Consider the following 18,373-nt stretch of genomic DNA (forward strand, 5'->3'; position numbering starts at 1 on the left):
TCTTTTGCTGGTATGTGAAACTAGGAGGTATAAATTTAGCAACAATGTAATTAGCATAATCAGCATACCAAGGAGCAGTACGAGAAGCATTAACGACTGCTAATTGTTCATCAGGAAAACTATCATCAATAGGGAGTGGGTCATCAAGAACATTCTCTAACCTAGACAAGTTGTCTGCAACGGGGTTCTCAGCTCCCTTTCTATCAATAATACGCAAATCAAATTCTTGGAGCAAGAGAACCCATCTAATGAGTCTAGGCTTAGCATCTTTCTTTTCCATAAGATAATTAATAGCAGCATGATCAGTGTGAATAGTAACTTTGGAATCAACAATATAAGGTCTAAACTTATCACATGCAAACACAACTGCTAAGAACTCTTTTTCAGTAGTAGCATAATTTCTCTGGGAAGTATCAAGAGTCTTACTAGCATACTGGATAACATTCAATTTCTTATCAACTCTTTGCCCTAGAACAACACCTACAACATAATCACTAGCATCAAACATAATTTCAAAAGGTAAATTCCAATCAGGTGGCTGAACGATAGGTGCAGTGATCAAAGCTTTCTTAAGTATTTCAAATGCTTCTACATAATCATCATCAAAGACAAAAGGGATTTGGATTGGTGTGGTGAGAGAAGAGGGCAGGGAAAACAACACAAAGAGGTTCAGGAAGAACCCATCAATCTAGCCAGAAAAAGGTGGTGGAGCCATCTCCAATAGCAACGTGTGAAATCTCTCGGAGAGCATTTAGGTGTTTGAAGATAGGATCATGATGGATGGGATTGAACTGGGCTTGCGTAGCCGGCTAACCTTAACTGCTTCCAATGAACTTGTTTCTTTGAGATGTCTATTGCAGGAGGTGTGTCTCACAGGTGCTCCCGACGTCAGGACCTTGCTTAATGGTGCCCCCTTCACCACCAAGGGGGTTTACGTGGCCCTTGCTACACAACTCGCCGACCCCACTCTGGCTTGCATCTGGGACTCGCATGTGCGAAGCCGGGTGCAGGTCTTTGGTTGGCTATTCTACCTCGACCGGATCAACACTAGGGCTAATCTTCATTGGAAGACCATCATCGACTCCTCCTCATGTGCTAGATGTGCATCTGCGCCGGAAGACTGATCCCACTTGTTCTTCCACTGCCCTGCCTCGCGCAGCATCTGGGACGCCATTGGGTTCCTCCCATGCACCTCTCCTTTTGCAGCTTTGTGGTCGCCACTGGCCCATGCGGGGCTCCCAGGGTTGGTTTGGCCCTTCATTCTTATTCTCATCATATGGAAAATTTGGGACGCGCGAAAGGAAAAAACCTTTCGCCAGGTTGATGTCTCGCCCAATGATGTAATTAAGGGAATCATTGCGGATCTCACGCTTTGGTCTCACCGCCTTCGAAAGGCTGAGGACAAGTCCCATGCCGGCCTGTGGCGAGACTTATTTTCCTCTCGCCTTCTCTAGTCTGTAAACTCTCTCTTCCTTTTTGAAATATATTCAGGTGGGGAGCCTTTCCCCCCAGTGACAGTTTCGAGAAAAAAGACAAAAGGAATATCTTTTTGCAATAAATTAGTCAGAGGCCTAGAGATTTTAGAAAAGTCCTTAATGAACCTCCTATAAAAACCGGCATGACCAAGGAAACTTATTATACCCTTTATGTCCTTGGGACATGGCATCTTTTCAATAGCATCAACTTTAGCTTTATCAACTTCAATACCGCTCTCGGAAATCTTATGCCTCAAGACAATGCCTTCATTAACCATAAAGTGGCACTTTCCCCAATTCAAGACGAGACTAGTGTCTTCGCATCTCTGCAAACCTCGATCAAGGTTGCTCAAGCAATCATTAAAAGAGGATCCATAAACGGAGCAGTCATCCATGAATATCTCACTAATCTTTTCACAAAAGTCAGAGAATATAGCCATCATACATCTTTGAAAGGTAGCAGGTGCATTACATAAACCAAAAGGCATACATCTATAACCAAAAGTACTGAAAGGGCAAGTAAAAGTAGTTTTTGATTGATGCCCCGCTGACACAGGTATTTGAGAGAAACCAGAATAACCATCTAGAAAGCAGAAATGTGTGTGTTTGGATAGTCTTTCTAGCATTTGATCAATAAAAGGTAAAGGGTAATGATCTTTCTTAGTAGCTTTATTTAATATACGGAAATCAATACCATCCTATAACCTGTAATAATCCTTTGCATGATCAATTCATCTTTATCATTAGGAACGACAGTAATACCTCCCTTTTTAGGAACACAATGGACAGGGCTTACCCAATCACTATCAGCAACGGGATAAATTATACCTGCCTCAAGGAGCTTTAGTATCTCCTTTCTTACCACTTCTTTCATCTTGGGATTCAGTCGTCGTTGAGGATCTCTAACTGGTTTGGCACCTTCCTCCAAATTAATTTTGTGTTGGCATAACGTGGGACTAATGCCCTTAAGATCATCTAGAGTATATCCAATAGCAGCGCGGTGCTTCTAGAGTGTTCAATAATCTATCTTCTTCTTGCTCTGAAAGGTTAGCACTAATAATAACATGATATATTTTCTTTTCATCAATATAAGCATACTTAAGATTATCAGGTAATGGTTTGAGTTCAAACACGGGATCACCCTTGGGTGGAGGGGGATCCCCTAGAATTTCAACGGGAAGTTTATGTTTGAGAATAGGTTCCTGTTGAAGGAACACTTTATCTATTTCCCTTATTTCCTTCATAAACATATCATTTTCATGGTCAAGCAAATATTGTTCTAACGGATCAGTAGGAGGCATGGAAATAGAAGCAAGACCAATAATCTCATCCTTACTAGGTGATTCTCTATCACGAGGTTGTCTACGAAACTTAGCAAAATTAAACTCATGAGACATACCCTCTAAGCCGATTGTGACAGTATCCTTTTCACAGTCAATCTTAGCATTAACAGTATTCAAGAAGGGTCTACAAAATAATGGGACAAAAGTCATCTTATGGAGAAATAAGAACAAGAAAATCAGCAGGGTATTTAACCTTCCCACACAAACTTCAACATCTCTAACAATCCCAATTGGTGAAATAGTATCTCTATTGTCAAGTTCGATAGTAACATCAATACCTTCCAATTCAACAGGTGCAATGTCATGCATAATTTCTTTATATAAGTCATAGGGTATTGCACTAGCACTAGCACCCATATGACATAAGACATGATAACAATGATCTCCTATTTTAAAACAAACAACAAGCATGCCTACCACAGGTCTATGTATCTTAGTATCTGGTCTAACAATATTAGCAGTCTCACCACCGAAATAAATAACATGCCCATCTAAATCATCATCCAAGAGATCTTTAACCATAGCAATACTAGGTTCAACTTTGATTTCCTCAGGAGGTGTATAAGTCCTAGTATTACTCTTATGAACAACAGTCGAAGTTTTAGCATGATCCTTTATCACAATAGGAAAAGGAGGTTTCTTAACATAAGTAGTAGGAACAATAGGATCACTATAAGTGACCGTCTTTTCTTCAACTGTAATAGGTGCAACTACTTTTACTTCAATGGGAGGATTATATTTAAACCACTTCTCCTTAGGGAGATCAACGTGAGTAGAAAAAGATTCACAAAAAGAAGCTACAATCTCAGAGTCAAGTCCATATTTAGCGCTAAATCCACGAAAAGCATCGGTATCCATAAAAGATTTAACACAATGAAACTTAGGTGCCATACCTGACTCCTTACCATCGTCGGAACCCCAATCTTCAGAGTTGCGTTTAATTCTTTCCAACAAGTCCCATTTGAATTCAATAGTCTTCAGCATATAAGAACTAACACAGGAAGTATCGAGCATGTTGCGATCATTGAGAGAAAGACAAGCATAAATTTTTTGAATAATCATTTCTCTAGAGAGCTCATGATTGGGGCATGTATATAAAGTTGACTTAAGCCTCCCCCAAGCTTGAGCGATGCTTTATCCTTCGCGAGGCCAGAAATTATATATGTAATTACGATCACGATGAACAAGATGCATAGGATAGAACTTCTGGTGAAATTCCAACATCAATCGTTTATAATTCGAAGACCCCGTATCATCACATAGCCTATACCATGTCAATGCATCTCCCTTCAAAGATAAAGGGAAGACCTTCCTTTTGACAACATCATCGGGAATACCTGCAAGCTTAAATAATCCACAAACTTCATCCACAAAGATAAGGTGTAAATCGGGATGCAATGTTCCATCTCCTACAAATGGATTAGCTAGCAGTTTCTCTATCATACCCAAAGGAATCTCAAAGTAAATATTTTCAATAAGTAACAGAAAATTTCAGCACACTATATAAATGTTTCCTTACCAAGTTCCACTCACCAAAAGCGCTACACTCCCCGGCAACGGCGCCAGAAAAGAGTCTTGATGACCCACAAGTTTAGGGGATCTATCGTAGTCCTTTCAATAACTAAGAGTGTCGAACCCAACGAGGAGCAGAAGGAAATGATAAGTGGTTTTCAGTAAGGTTTTCTGTGCAAGCACTGAAATTGTAGGTCACAGATAGTTTTGTCATAAGATAAATTGTAACGGGTAACACGCAATGAAAGTAAATAAAATGCAGCAAAGTGTCCCAATCCTTTTTGTAGCAAAGGATAAGCCTGGACAATTTCTTATAATGAGAAAAGAGCTCCCGAGGACACATGGGAATTATCGTCAAGCTAGTTTTCATCGCGCTCATATGATTCGCGTTCGGTACTTTGATAATTTGATATGTGGGTGGACCGGTGCTTGGGTACTACCCTTACTTGGACAAGCATGCCACTTATGATTAACCCCTATTACAAGCATCCGCAACTACAAAAGAAGTATTAAGGTAAACCTAACCACAATATTAGACATATGGATCCAAATCAGCCCCTTACGAAGAAACACATAAACTAGGGTTTAAGCTTCTGTCACTCTAGCAACCCATCATCTACTTATTACTTCCCAATGCCTTCCTCTAGGCCCAAATAATGGTGAAGTGTCATGTAGTCGACGTTCACATAAAAACACTAGAGGAAAGACAACATACATCTCATCAAAATATCGAACGAATACCAAATTCACATGACTACTAATAGCAAGACTTCACCCATGTCCTCAAGAACAAATGTAACTACTCAAAAAGCATATTCATGTTCATAATAAGAGGAGTAATAATATGCATTAAAGATTTCAACATATGATCTTCCACCAAGTAAACCAATTAGCATTAACTACAAGGAGTAATCAACACTACTAGCAACCCACAGGTACCAATTTGTGGTTTGGATACAAGATTGGATTCAAGAGATGAACTAGGGTTTTGAGAGGATATGGTGCTGGTGGAGATGTTGATGCAGATTGACCCTCTCCTGAAGGGACGATCATTGGTGATGACCATGGTGATGATTTCTCACTCCCGGAGGGAAGTGTCCCCGGCAGAACAGCTCTGCCGGAGCTCTAGATTGGTTCCGCCAAGGTTCCGCCTCGTGGCAGCGGAGTTCCGTCCCGTAAGCTTGCCCACGACTTTTTCCAGGGTAAAAGCCTTCATATAGCAGAACATGGACACCGGAGGGCCACCAGGGGGCCTAGGAGACAGGGGCGGACCCAGTAGGGGTGGGCGCGCCCCCCATCCTCCTGGCCAGGGTGTGGGCCCCCTGAGGTTTTTCTTCCGCTCAATAATTCTTATTAATTCCAAAAATAAGTTTCGTGGAGTTTCAGGATTTTTGGAGCAGTGCAGAATAGGTTTCCAATGTTCGCTCCTTTTCCAGCCCGAATTCCAGCTGCCGGCATTCCCCCTCTTCATGGTAAACCTTGTAAAATAAGAGAGAATACCCATAAGAATTGAGATATAATGTGTAATAACAGCCCATAATGCAATAAATATTGATATAAAAGCATGATGCAAAATGGACGTATCACGCCTCCAGTGTATGAGGTTCGAATACACCTCATCCGTTCCACTATCAAGAAAGGTGCAGGTTTCTTGATTGATGTGATGTTCGATTGATTTCTGCAGTGCAAGGGAGGGGACCTGGCCTGCATGGACTACCGCGTCGAGCATCCCGGGAACCAGCGGCAGTGCCAGAAGTGCGAGCGTGGTGGTGGCTTCGACGTGCGGAACACGATGGTGGACGCCGTCCTTTTTTCGGGAGGGTGGAGTGCCCGCACGAAGGCTGTGGGCTATACGTCACTTACCACAAGCTCACCTATCACCAGAGCGTGTGTCCGCTCGCACCCTGCAAATGCCCCATGCCTGTCTGCGTCTACGAAGGTCTACCGTCGACGCTCTACCACCACATCAGCATGGCGCATCCCATGCCCGTGCATAGGATCCAGTACGGCAAGGTGCTCTCGCTGCAAGTGCCACTGTCGGAACCACGGCTCTTGCTATTCGCGGAGGAGGATGGCCGCACGTTTTTCTTGGTCAGCGGCATGCTCGACATCGGCGCGCCTGTCGCCGTGTCGGTCGTCTGCATCAGAGCGGGAGCGTCCCCACTGCCGCACTATGTGGCCAAGTTGTGGGTGAATGGCCCGCCGGGGGAGCCCAAAGGCATGACCGACGCTATCAAGGTGGAAATGGAGGTGACAAGCAGCAAGGATCCCGGCGATATCGCCGTGCAGGAGCTAACCTTCTTCACAGTTCCACCCAAGCTGCTGGCCGGGGCTAAGCTGGTGTCCCTCCACATTCAGATTGACAAGCTCACCTCCTAAATGTTCCTACAATGCCTTCTGTTTACTTAGTAATATGCTAATATAGGGATTAACTCAGTCTACTTTAGCTTAAGAAATGGTGGGTTTTGGTGGCGATGCAGCAATTACTTCGACATTAGATCAGTAATTTCCAACAGTCGAACGAATATTTTGTGTCTGTTGGATATATAGTTCCTTTGGGTAAGAAGTACTACTTGTCATCAAAATGGATAAAAGGAGATGTAGGTAGACCTATTTTAGTTCTAGATACGTCCTTTTTTATCCATTTTGATGACAAGCACTCCCTATGTTCCACAATACATGCCTTCCATTTGTCAAAATATAGATGTATATAGACATGTTTAAGTATATAGGTACATCCATTTTTGGACAAATGGAAGTCAAGTAGAGTAGTACTCCTCCGTCCGGAAATACTTGTCATCAAAATGAATAAAAGGGGATGTATCTAAATATATTTAAGTTCTAGATACATCCCTTTTTGTCCATTTTGATGACAAGTATTTTCGAACGGAGGGAGTATTTTGGAATAGAGGGAGTATATGCTTGTTTGTTCACGAAGTGTTTCAAACCTGTGCGAGTTGACGCAACACATCAAAGTAGTACTACTACTAGTAGTACTCCCTCCGACCCTAATTTCTATGCGCATAAGTCGAGGCGTAGATACCAAGCAGGGCCTGGTTGTGTTGGACAACACACTGGACTGCGCACCAGGCAGACGAAGCTCGTGTCGTGTTGGTGTCGTGTGCGGCCCGCACATTAACCAAAACATCGTGCCTCCAGCTTAGCCTCCGCGTTTTAAGCTTCTCAATCTGAAGGCCAAGGAGCAATGTGAATCCTATGATAGAGCCAATCGGATGGTTGAGAACACTACAATTTGTAGGTACAGATGCGTGTGTGACCTCCCAGATGCAGAGGGCGGGGGTCATCATCCTCCTTTTCGAGAAAAAAACATATGCATGTGTGAGAGGACGAGTGCGTTCGTGCATCTCTTCTCTTCTTGTATAACGTACTAAACTCGGAGTACAAGTGTATGTGGTTGGCACGATGGTGCGTGCGAGAAGTCGCGAGAGATAGGTTTAATGCGTGTGAAAAAAATACTAGCCTATAGCTCGCCACGAGGCTATTCCTGTCGAATGCCCCATTAACCATAAGATATGTATACGACGGTGCCAGTTATTGCACGTACACAACATTAGAAAAAGAACTACCATGGCATATGCTACACCACGGCCGAGAACATGTGCCCATGTTACGCCATCCGGGAATAGTGCTGCACTTCAAAACTAGAACCTTCAATAAATTTTGAGCTTGCGTCTCGTCACATTCCAAATTACTACTACGACCACGCTATATTGAATTGCAAACCTATTCAGACCGATCACAACCTAAACGGTTTCCCACTTAGGAGCGTATTAGTACTCGGTTATAAATAATACTATGCCAAGATGACTGCACATCCCTCCTCAACTCCTCATCCACAAAAACAGACAAGTCATTCAGCATCCTTGCCTTCCGTCTGCCATGGCCAGCATGTGTTCTGGGTCGAGAGATTACCACCAGGGAGAGGCGAGCATGGAAGCGGAAGCACGAAAGATGTCCCGCCTCGCTGCGAAAGTAGTCGACATGTCCCGCCGCGCGGAAGTAGAAGCACAGAGGTCCTGCCGTGCCGCCGAAGCAGCACGGAGCTCCCGCCGCGACGTCGATCAGCAGACTGGTTCGGTCGCGCCGTGGAAGCAGCAGAGATGTCCCACCACGCCGCGAATGCAGCAGAGATGTCCTGCCGCGCTGCGTCGGCCTGGGAAAATGTCTCGCAAGCAGGCGACGACTGTTACAGGTGCATGCTTGCGATCGTCCATAGCCAGATGGATCAGATATCCGGCTGGGCGAGGTTGCAGGACGACATGAAAGCCTCGTTTGGACATGCTACTGGCGCCGTCCGGCAACTAAGGGAGGGCAATGAGAGGCTCCGGGCCGAGCGCCACCTGCTGAGGGTGAAGATCGTCCAAAGTGCAGACCAGCAGGAGGAGACCAGTGCCTTGTTGAAGTGGATTGGCGTCATCGTCAAGAAACTTATGGACGAGAATGACTTGCTCCGCATCGAGCGCCAAAGGCTGATGGAGGAACCCGTGGATGCTCTCAAGCAGTGTCTTGAGGACACAAAAGAGCTCATCGCCGCTCGCGGCGGAGACTAGTTACCGCGGCCTGCAGCAACGCATCAAGAAAGTAGAGAACAGGGAGCCAGATCCTTGTCTTCCTTCTTCTTTTGCCCTTGTGTATTTCGGGCGTAGCCGCATGTGGATTTTTTAATTATCTTCCTAATTATGTAAGACAATTATTATCCACTATTGTCGTCCTTATATATTCATCAGTCTTGCTATAATTCGCAGTAGATGCTATATAGGTCTGTCGGATCTTACATCAAGATCCGTGCTTTCAGATTTTCGTTTTTCTCTCTTAAATCTCTGTCGAGTGAGACATACCCACGCCATTAAACAGAGGCTCGGGCACCATTAATGGAGACCTTGGGAGAGAGGTGGACGACAGATGGAGGTCAAAGGGCTCTTCTCCCGATAAGCACGCGCAGGGGTCTGATCGCATGCCTCTCGTACTCAAATAGCTACCATGCACGGCGCCTCCTAGATAATAAAAAAAGGGGACGCGTGGCGGCACGTAAATGGTAGTAAATAGAACGCCCACGGTTTCAATAATACTTGTGTTTCCAATTGTAACGTGACGACACTTGTTCCAAAATGACTTTGTTGATTGTTAATGTGTGCGCCTTCGCAAATCGGACTTCAAAATTACCGCAGCATGTTCGTGCCATGTCATGGCACCAAGCCAAGTTTCATTATTTTCATGCGTGTTTTGGATTTACAGGAATTAAAAAACTAAGTTTCTCAGTGTTTCTAGCCCAGCCACGACACCCAGAATTTTGAATTTCATTCCCGTTTCTTGCATGGAACCTATAAATTTACCCGAGGACACACATGTGATTTTTCAACCAACTTTGATGCACTGGAGCATGTGCTTGTATTTCAAATTTGAATTATGCACACAAACGTGACACGTTCCCTCTCAGAACCACGAGCCTTCTTGAGAGAAGCTCCAGTTTGCAAGAAGCTTATACCAAAATTTGTTCCTATTTGGACAAATTTTTTTACCACAGCATGGTACTACCATGACATTACACCATGCCAAGTTTCATGATTTTAAAACCAAGTTCTCAATGTTCTTGACCGAGCCACGTTGCCCAGATGTTTGAATTTTATTCCCATTTCTTGCATGGGACCTAGAAATTCACTCGAGGACATAGATGTGATTTTTCAACCAACTTTGGTGCACGTGAGCATGTGCTTGTAGTTCAAAATTGAATTATGCACATTAGATGACCAAAAACTCAATTAATGTATAAAAAAGGCCAAACAAACCCGGAATAATTCCAGAACTTAACAGGGCACTCATGTAGTTCTATGTTGCCTTTGTAAATAAACTCAAGGCGTACACGTATATCGTTTCGCACTCAAAGGTGGCACGTTCCCTCTCAGAACCACGAGCCTTCTTGAGAGAAGCTTCGGTTTGCAAGAAGCTTATTCCAAAATCTGTTCCTATTCGGCCAATTTTTTTACCACAACATGGTAGTACCACGACGTGACACCATGCGAACTTTCATGATTTTCAGACGTGTTTTGGATTTACAAGAATTTTAAAACCAAGTTTCTAAATGTTCTCAGCTGAGCTACAATTCCCAAATGTTTGAATTTTATTCTCATTGCTTGCATGGGAGCTAGAAATTCACAAGAGGACACATATGTGATTTTTTTAACCAACTTTGGTGCATGAGAACATGTGCTTGTAGTTCAAATTTGACTTATGCACATTAAATGACCAGAAACTCAATTAATGTATAAAAAACGACAAACGAACCCAGAATACTTTTAAAATTTAACAGGGCACTCAAGTAGTTCTATGTTGCCTTTGTAAAGAATCTCAAGGGGTGGGGGCAGTGTATATCGTTTCGCACTCAAAGGTGGCACATTCCCTCTTAGAAGCACGAGCTTTCTTGAGAGAAGCTTCGGTTTGCAAGAAGCTTATACCAAAACTTGTTCCAAATCGGCCCAATTTTTAACCACAACATGTTAGTGCCATGACATGACACCATGCCAAGTTTCATGATTTCCAGGCGAGTTTTGGATTTACATGAATTTAAAATCTAAGTGTCTCGATGTGCTCGGCTGAGTCACGATGCCCAGATGTCTGAGTTTGATTCTCATTTCTTCCATGGGACCTAGAAACTCAACCAAGGACACACATGTGATTTTTCAACCAACTTTGTTGCACCGGAGCATGTGCCTGAAGTTCAAATTTGGATTATGCACATTAAAAGTCCAGAAACTCAATTAATGTATAGAAAGGCCAAATGAACCTGAAATAATTCCAAAATTGAACAGGGCACTCGTATAGTTCTATGTTGCCTCCGTAAAGAAAATCAAGGGGGAGGCAGCGTATATCGTTTCGCACACAAAGGTGACACGTTCCCTCTCGGAACCATGAGGCTTGTTGATAGAATCTTCGGTTTTGCAAGAAGCTTATACCAAAACCTGTCCCAATTCAGCCAAAAATTATACATATGAAAACAGGGTTTAGATTGTCCCGAACATCTCGATACCTAGACCAATGGACTATGATTTGAATTCAACATAAAATGGATACAAATATTTGAATTGGAGATCGTATGGTACATGTAGTGCATAGTGAAATATGATTACTGCTATATGCATGTTTTTTGTTATCAAGATAATATTTAAATTATTGCATAACTTAACAACAATCATATTCAAATAAGGAAAATTGATTAAAATTTAGTCCATATGGTAGACGACAATATATATGTTCACATGGTGGAGTAAAATGTTTATATATGAAGGAAGATCAAAATGTACGACTACATCAATTATAAACCGCAAGGTCACCTAACGATATATTCGAATTCAACATAACGTGGATTCAAAAATTGAAATTCAAGATCCTGGCATTTGTAATCATATAAAAAGGGACATTACTCTTTCTTTTGGTGGGAATTGATTTGTTTTTTGTTGTTGTTGAGGGAAGTGCGGATCGATTTGGTACTGTACAGGGTAATCTTGTTCTCCCGATTTTTTTAGTTTTTTCTTGTAGTTTTTTCAATGGCATCTATAGAAATATAGTAAAAGGGAACATGAATCTCTTGTGTCTTTTATGATTTTTTTTCCACGTTAAGTTTTTTCTGCCGAACAAGGAATCCGCACCTTGTTATCCTGAAGTTTTCAAGCTCGAGTATCTTTTGTCTCACCTGCTTTGAAACTCCCGCCTCTTCAACCCGTGCCGCGCCTTGTTATCCCGAAATTTCGACGTGCGCAAAAACTCCCTCCTGATCCGAAATCAGTCCCGCAGCCCAGACACGCAAAATTCCCCCTTCTACCCCTCAGCCGGAAATGAAGCTCCACATCACGGTGTAAAAACCGGTGGGGGTATGCTGGTAACTTACCCTACATTTCGGACAAGCGCGTCCCTACTTGGCTTCCCCCTCCCTTCCCTTGAAACACTAGGCCGCCAAAACCCGTGAAACACTAGGCTCCTCCGTCGGCCTCCCGGCCGCCGCCCAGCCGGAGACTCTTCCCCGACTACGTCGTCGACCGCAACAGCTCGCCGTCCCTCATCCACCGCACCGGATGAGGATCCGTCGTCGATCTCGTCGTCTCGCCGGATCAGCCGCCCCGTCGTGCACCTCCAAGGAGTTGCCCCAACGTTTGCCTCGTCTATCGCACCACCTCAATCCCCACAGCGCCATGTTGACCTGCCCCACTGGAACCGGAGCACCCTTACCAATTCCTCTGATGAAGCCGAGGCCAACTCAGTGCCACCAAGGAGGTTCTGCACTCACCGCTGCATTTTATCTTTTATTCAATCTCATGGGGCTGCCGGTGCTCGATACCGAGCAGCCATGGCGGGTCTCCATCGACGGCGTCGTCGCCGGCCACCTCATCCATGACGTATCTCCGCCATGTCGTTGCTTCCTCGGCGGCGAGTTCCACATCGGCACTAGCTGCAGCTGCTCTGGCTCTTGCTCGCGCTGCGGCTCTCTTCTTGATGTCGGTCGCGTTGCTACCCTGCTCTTGCTTTCATTCGTGTTGCTGCTTTGTTCTTGCTGTCGCTCACGCTGCTGCTGCTACGGCACAACCTCCGGAAGCTACAGGAGTTGCTGCTTTAGCACTCACTCACGGTGCTAGTGCACGACTTGCTCTCTGCTAGTGCGATCCCTGCTCGAGCGTCTGCTAATTTAGATCACTACTTCTCTGCTACTAGTACTTGAATGCCCTAAACATCTATTGCAACGCTATGCTACTAATTCAATCAGTTTCGATAGTAAAATTCAGTTTCGATTGTAAAGTTCAGTTTCTTCAGTTAAGTTCAGAGTGAACAGTACTTATAGCATCTGTCGGAGCAGCCGTGGTGCGGCTGATGCGTTTTACATCTAGCACTTTTTGGTGATGTATTTCACATCATCTATTGCAGATAATATTAGAGTCCCACTTCAGAATAACATTGTCTATCTTGTCCTGCTTCAGCCTCGTGGCCGTACACCTCACCGGAGCTGCTCCCATGACGGAACCGTCCATCACAGCGGAGCAGTACCCTTATCACCGTTTCTAGAGGCCTCGGATCTTCCTCCCCACCTCCGACAGTCACACCAGCATCACCATCCTCCACGTCCAACCCAATGATGCCGAGGTCCACAAGGCCATGCCAAAACGGTTGTACACTCGTCTCATCACTTTGTTACTCTGCATTCATGTCGATCCCTCAGGGATCCTTTGCTATGGAACTACTATTCGTGCATTTAGTTAGAAGGAGTGGAGCAAAGCAAAACTAGAGGAATTTTTTCCTTTGGTGTCTCTTTCGAAGAAAAAATGTAGGAATTTTAATATTCACTTGGATGTCCTTTTCAAATTAATATGCATGAAGAATAGAACTAATTGCATTACTAGCATAATAAGATTCTTATTTTTTCATTTTCACGTGGTTTGACTTTAATTTGACCAGTTTTCTCCATTCATGTGTTCTTCCAATTCATGTGAACCAAACACCCAGGTTGACTGAAATCCTATGTTTTCAAATGCTCTGTTTTGCACGTGCATTCCTATTCTATTCCTGTGTTTTTCCTGTCCCTGCGTTTATAGAATCCTCCAATTCTAAGGAGCCCTTACAGATTTACTTCATTTTCAGATAGGCGTCAAAGAAAACTCTATGTGTTATGTCCTGCTCCTGCCGTTCCATCATCCACCCCACCTGAGGTGCACCATCGACAGAAGTGTTCACTGCAGCAGAGATCCCCCCTGCAAACTTTCTTTTGCCACCTCAGGTCATCTTCCCAGTTGCCGGCACCCAAGCCAACTGCATTACCATCATCAACTGAGCATATGAACCTGAGGACTACACAATTCCGGAAGAGTGGTCGCAGTCTTTCGTGTTTGCTTACGTTGTACATTGTTTATTATTACCTGCTACATTATTGTTCAAACTTGAGTTTTAAAATGCCCGTGGGTCTCATATCGAGGAAGCAACAAATAGTATGTGTCTACTATCTGGCTCATTTGGGGTCTTCTATGTGGCTCATGTTGGGTGGGCAACAAACAATAGATGATCAATTGTCCATCTTTTGAAACTGAAGCAATAATCTACCTGCAATCATTAGTTTTGGATCCATCCACTCGTTTGCTACCATCAGTCTTGATTTCTGCATGCACCCTTTAGGCCTGACAAAATCTAACTATTTTTTATTATGCATGTCAGATATTGTACACAATAGTACTAAACATGCAGAGAAAAAGAGAAGGCCGTTGCCTGGGAATATAATGTCATGCAGACGCCGCTCCATGGTGGGCGAAGTGCCCCCTCCTGCATTTCCAGATTGTATTCCAGAGGAAGATAACTGTTCAGATGGGGATTCAGAAGGATCCGACCACACATGTTTACCACCTAAGGTGTTTGCTCTAACCTGGCATGCTGATGTTGGTCATATCATGCATATGGCGCCTCGCATTGCTTACATTATACATCTTATATGTCATCGGCTTAGTTTAGATTTGCTTTGTGTGAATGCCACCTGTTTGGTTTCTATATCATACTCCCACCATTCCTGAATATTTGTCTTTTTAGAGATTTCAACAAGTGACTACATACGGAACAAAATGAGTGAATCTACACTCTAAAATATGTCTATATACATCCGTATGTGGTAGTCCATTTGAAATCTCTAAAAAGATAAATACTTAGGAATGGAGCGAGTATATGGGAATTATGCCATGCCATCTTCTTTAGCCAGGCATCATATACGTGAATCATGCAATGCCATCCTGTTTAGCCAGTCATCGTATATGTGAATTGTATCGTGCCATATTTTTTCCATAATGTATTCCATTTGTCAACAATGTTTATACATTCATCTACTCTTCCTGTGCATCAGCCATTTGAGTCGGTCATGGGAAAATCTGGAGTGAAAACAAGGTCTTCTGAGCAGTCGGTGCTACTTGTTGATGCAGATTTCTTGCTGGTTACAGATAGCTCCTCAGAAGAGGATTCAGAGACAGATCACCAATCGTATCCCCCCCCACGAGGTACATGCCCTAACTTGGCAGGGTTATATTGCCCATATCATGCATATGGTGTCTTGCATCCCCATGCCATCTGCTTAGATTAGACATGCTTTGTGTGAATGCCTCATGTTTGATTTCTATATCAGATATGTGAATTATGCAATGCCATGTTTTTCAGCCAGTTATCATATATGTGAATTTTGCACCGCCATGTAGCCGGGCATCATATATGTGAATTATCTCATGCCATCTTTTTTTCATTACGTATTCCATTTGTCGAAAATCTATGTATATTGAACTACTCTTCATGTGTATCAGCCATTTGAGCCGGTTATGGAAAAATCTGGAGTGAAAACAAGGTCTTCAGAGTAGGCAATGGTACCTGTTGAAGCATATGTCTCGATGGTTACAGGGAGCTCCTCAGCGGAGGATTCTGAGATAGATGACCAATCCTATATCCCACCTGAGGTGTATGCTCTAAGTTGCAATGTTTATATTTCTCATATGATGCATATGGTGTCTTGCATTGCTTAGTTTAGACATCATATGCACAATATTGAATTCCATCTGCTTAGTGTAGAGATCATGCATGCGAGTGCCAGCTGCTTAGTATATGAATCAATTATGTCAATTATATCATGACATCCCATATACTTAGACAACATGTATGTGAATTATTTCATCCCAACCGTAACTATTTTAGAAAGACATCATATAGTTTTGTCATGTCATCCTGTTTAGATACTCATCATATGTTGAATTATGCCATTATATCCTGTTCAGTTATCCATCATATATCTGAAACTGTGTCATGCTATCCTGTTTAGTTAGGCATCATATATGTGAAATTATGTCATGCTGTTCTGTTTGGTTAGACAACATATATGTGAATTACCACATCTGTCTATCATACAATGTCTATACGTTCAATTTCTTTTCTTATTTATCAGCCATTTGAATTGGAGGGGGTGATGGCAGTATCTAAGGGAGATAAACCCGTTCTTCACAAAAGATAGTGCTACCCGTCGATGCAGATAGAACCATGGTTGTATTGGCCCACAAACTAGCCCCACCACACATAATCGAGACTCATCCAGATTGCACACTTACACCGTTGGGCAGAGAACCAGCTACAACCCATCTAACCGCAACCCCAGCGGATAGTAACCCACTTCTAGTTGACAAAGCACCACGTCCACCACAGAGTTCCCCCACACGAGCAGTTTGTAAAGCCACTGCAGTGCCTAAAGCACGAAGACCACCACAGCAAATCCAAACTCCACATTTAAAGCGGAAGAGAAACTGTTCTTAGGTCAGATTCCGTAGCTATGATCCATACTCCTTTGCTGTTGCATCAATGTATTTACTCATACCAACTAATTCCGAATTTGAAGGGTCCAATTGAAACTCCAATGGCGCAATAGGTATGTTTTAAACCTATTTCTTTAACTGGATTGATGTTCTAACTTCTTGCGCTATGTTGATTTCAGTTTAAGTTGTATAAACAGTGATGTTATCATGTGATGCACATTACAAGTGTTGCCAATGCTATGTAGTTTCTCACACTTATATTTTGTCTATGCTGCTGTACCTTAAAAATATATGAGTTGAACTGTGTCTCTATCTTGATTAGGCAACATAAACTAGAATGATACGGACAATACACTGACCATAGTACATAGATATATGTTTGTTTCATGCTGTTATCCTATCCACCTTACTGCTGAACCGGTTTACCAAAATGAGTTTCGTATACTACAAGCTAAACCTGTGATGTGTCTGCTTGTTTCTCTTGTAGTATGCAAACAGAATATTGGAAAAGAGCACCCCACTATGCAATGGTAGAGAAAGTAATGCAGATAAGGTTCAAGATAGTGTGACAACCCTGTTGGTCTCCAAGAAAGGTGATAAAAATGATCTTGTAGACAATGAGAAAACCCTACAGTCCTGCATTGATGTAGTGTTTGAGTTACTGGCCAGTACTGCAGGCACAAGCTCTTTGAACTCGCTGGCTGAATCACTTCGGCTTCTTCAGTGTCAGCTACAAGCTGAGAGGCATTAGTCAGCTATGATGCGGCAAGAAGCCAAAGAACTGAGGAAGTCCCTGCAGAAATCAGATGTGTACTTTCTTCTGTAACAGCAAGCTGTCGGTGTCAAAACCGGCAGATCTCGGGTAGGGGGTCCCAAACTGTGCGTCTAAGGCTAATGGCATCAGGAGGCTGGGGACACGATGTTTACCCAGGATCGGGCCCTCTCGATGGAGGTAATACCCTACTTCCTGCTTGATTGATCTTGATGATATGAGTCTTACATGAGTTGATCTACCTCGAGATCGTAGAGGCTAAACCCTAGAAGCTAGCCTATCACTACTAGGGAAAAGCCTATACACATAGGTATAACAGTAGCGCTGGTTAAAATAGGGCGCTATTGCTAATTTGTAGTAGCGCGTTCATGCAAAGCACGCTATAGCTCAAACTTTAGCAGTAGCGCATGTTCAGAAACAAGCTCTACCACTATAATTCCCACGGCTTAGCCCATAGGCTACACATAGTAGTAGCGATCCAGATTGAACCGCGCTACCGCTACTTCCTTTGTAGTAGCGCGTTTTCTTCTAAACTCGATACTGCTAAAGGATATAAAATTAAATGGAAAGCAAATAGAAAGGTAATTGAAAATGAAAGAAATAGAATAAGGTGAAAGGAAAAAAATAAAATGTGAAGAAAAGTAAATGAAAAAGGGAAAAAGAGAAAGGATTAGCAGTAGCGTGTATACCAGAACGTGTTGTAGCTAACTTAGCTGTAGCGCGCTTTCTGGAACGTGCTACTGCTACTTCTGAATTAACCACCCGCCGGCTCAAAATTTACTAAGTCCTCCATTCCCCCCTTTCCCCTACTCCTCTGTCACCGCCGCCCGAGCCTGCCCTCACCGCCGCCGCCCGCCCTCAACCTCAGCGTCGCTGCCCGCCGCCGCTCTCGACCTCACCGTCGCCACCCTCGACCTCACCGCCGCCGCCGTCGACCTCGCCGCCACC

This window comes from Triticum dicoccoides, chromosome 2B, assembly GCF_002162155.2.
Source record: "Triticum dicoccoides isolate Atlit2015 ecotype Zavitan chromosome 2B, WEW_v2.0, whole genome shotgun sequence".
Classification (NCBI taxonomy): Eukaryota; Viridiplantae; Streptophyta; class Magnoliopsida; order Poales; family Poaceae; genus Triticum; species Triticum dicoccoides.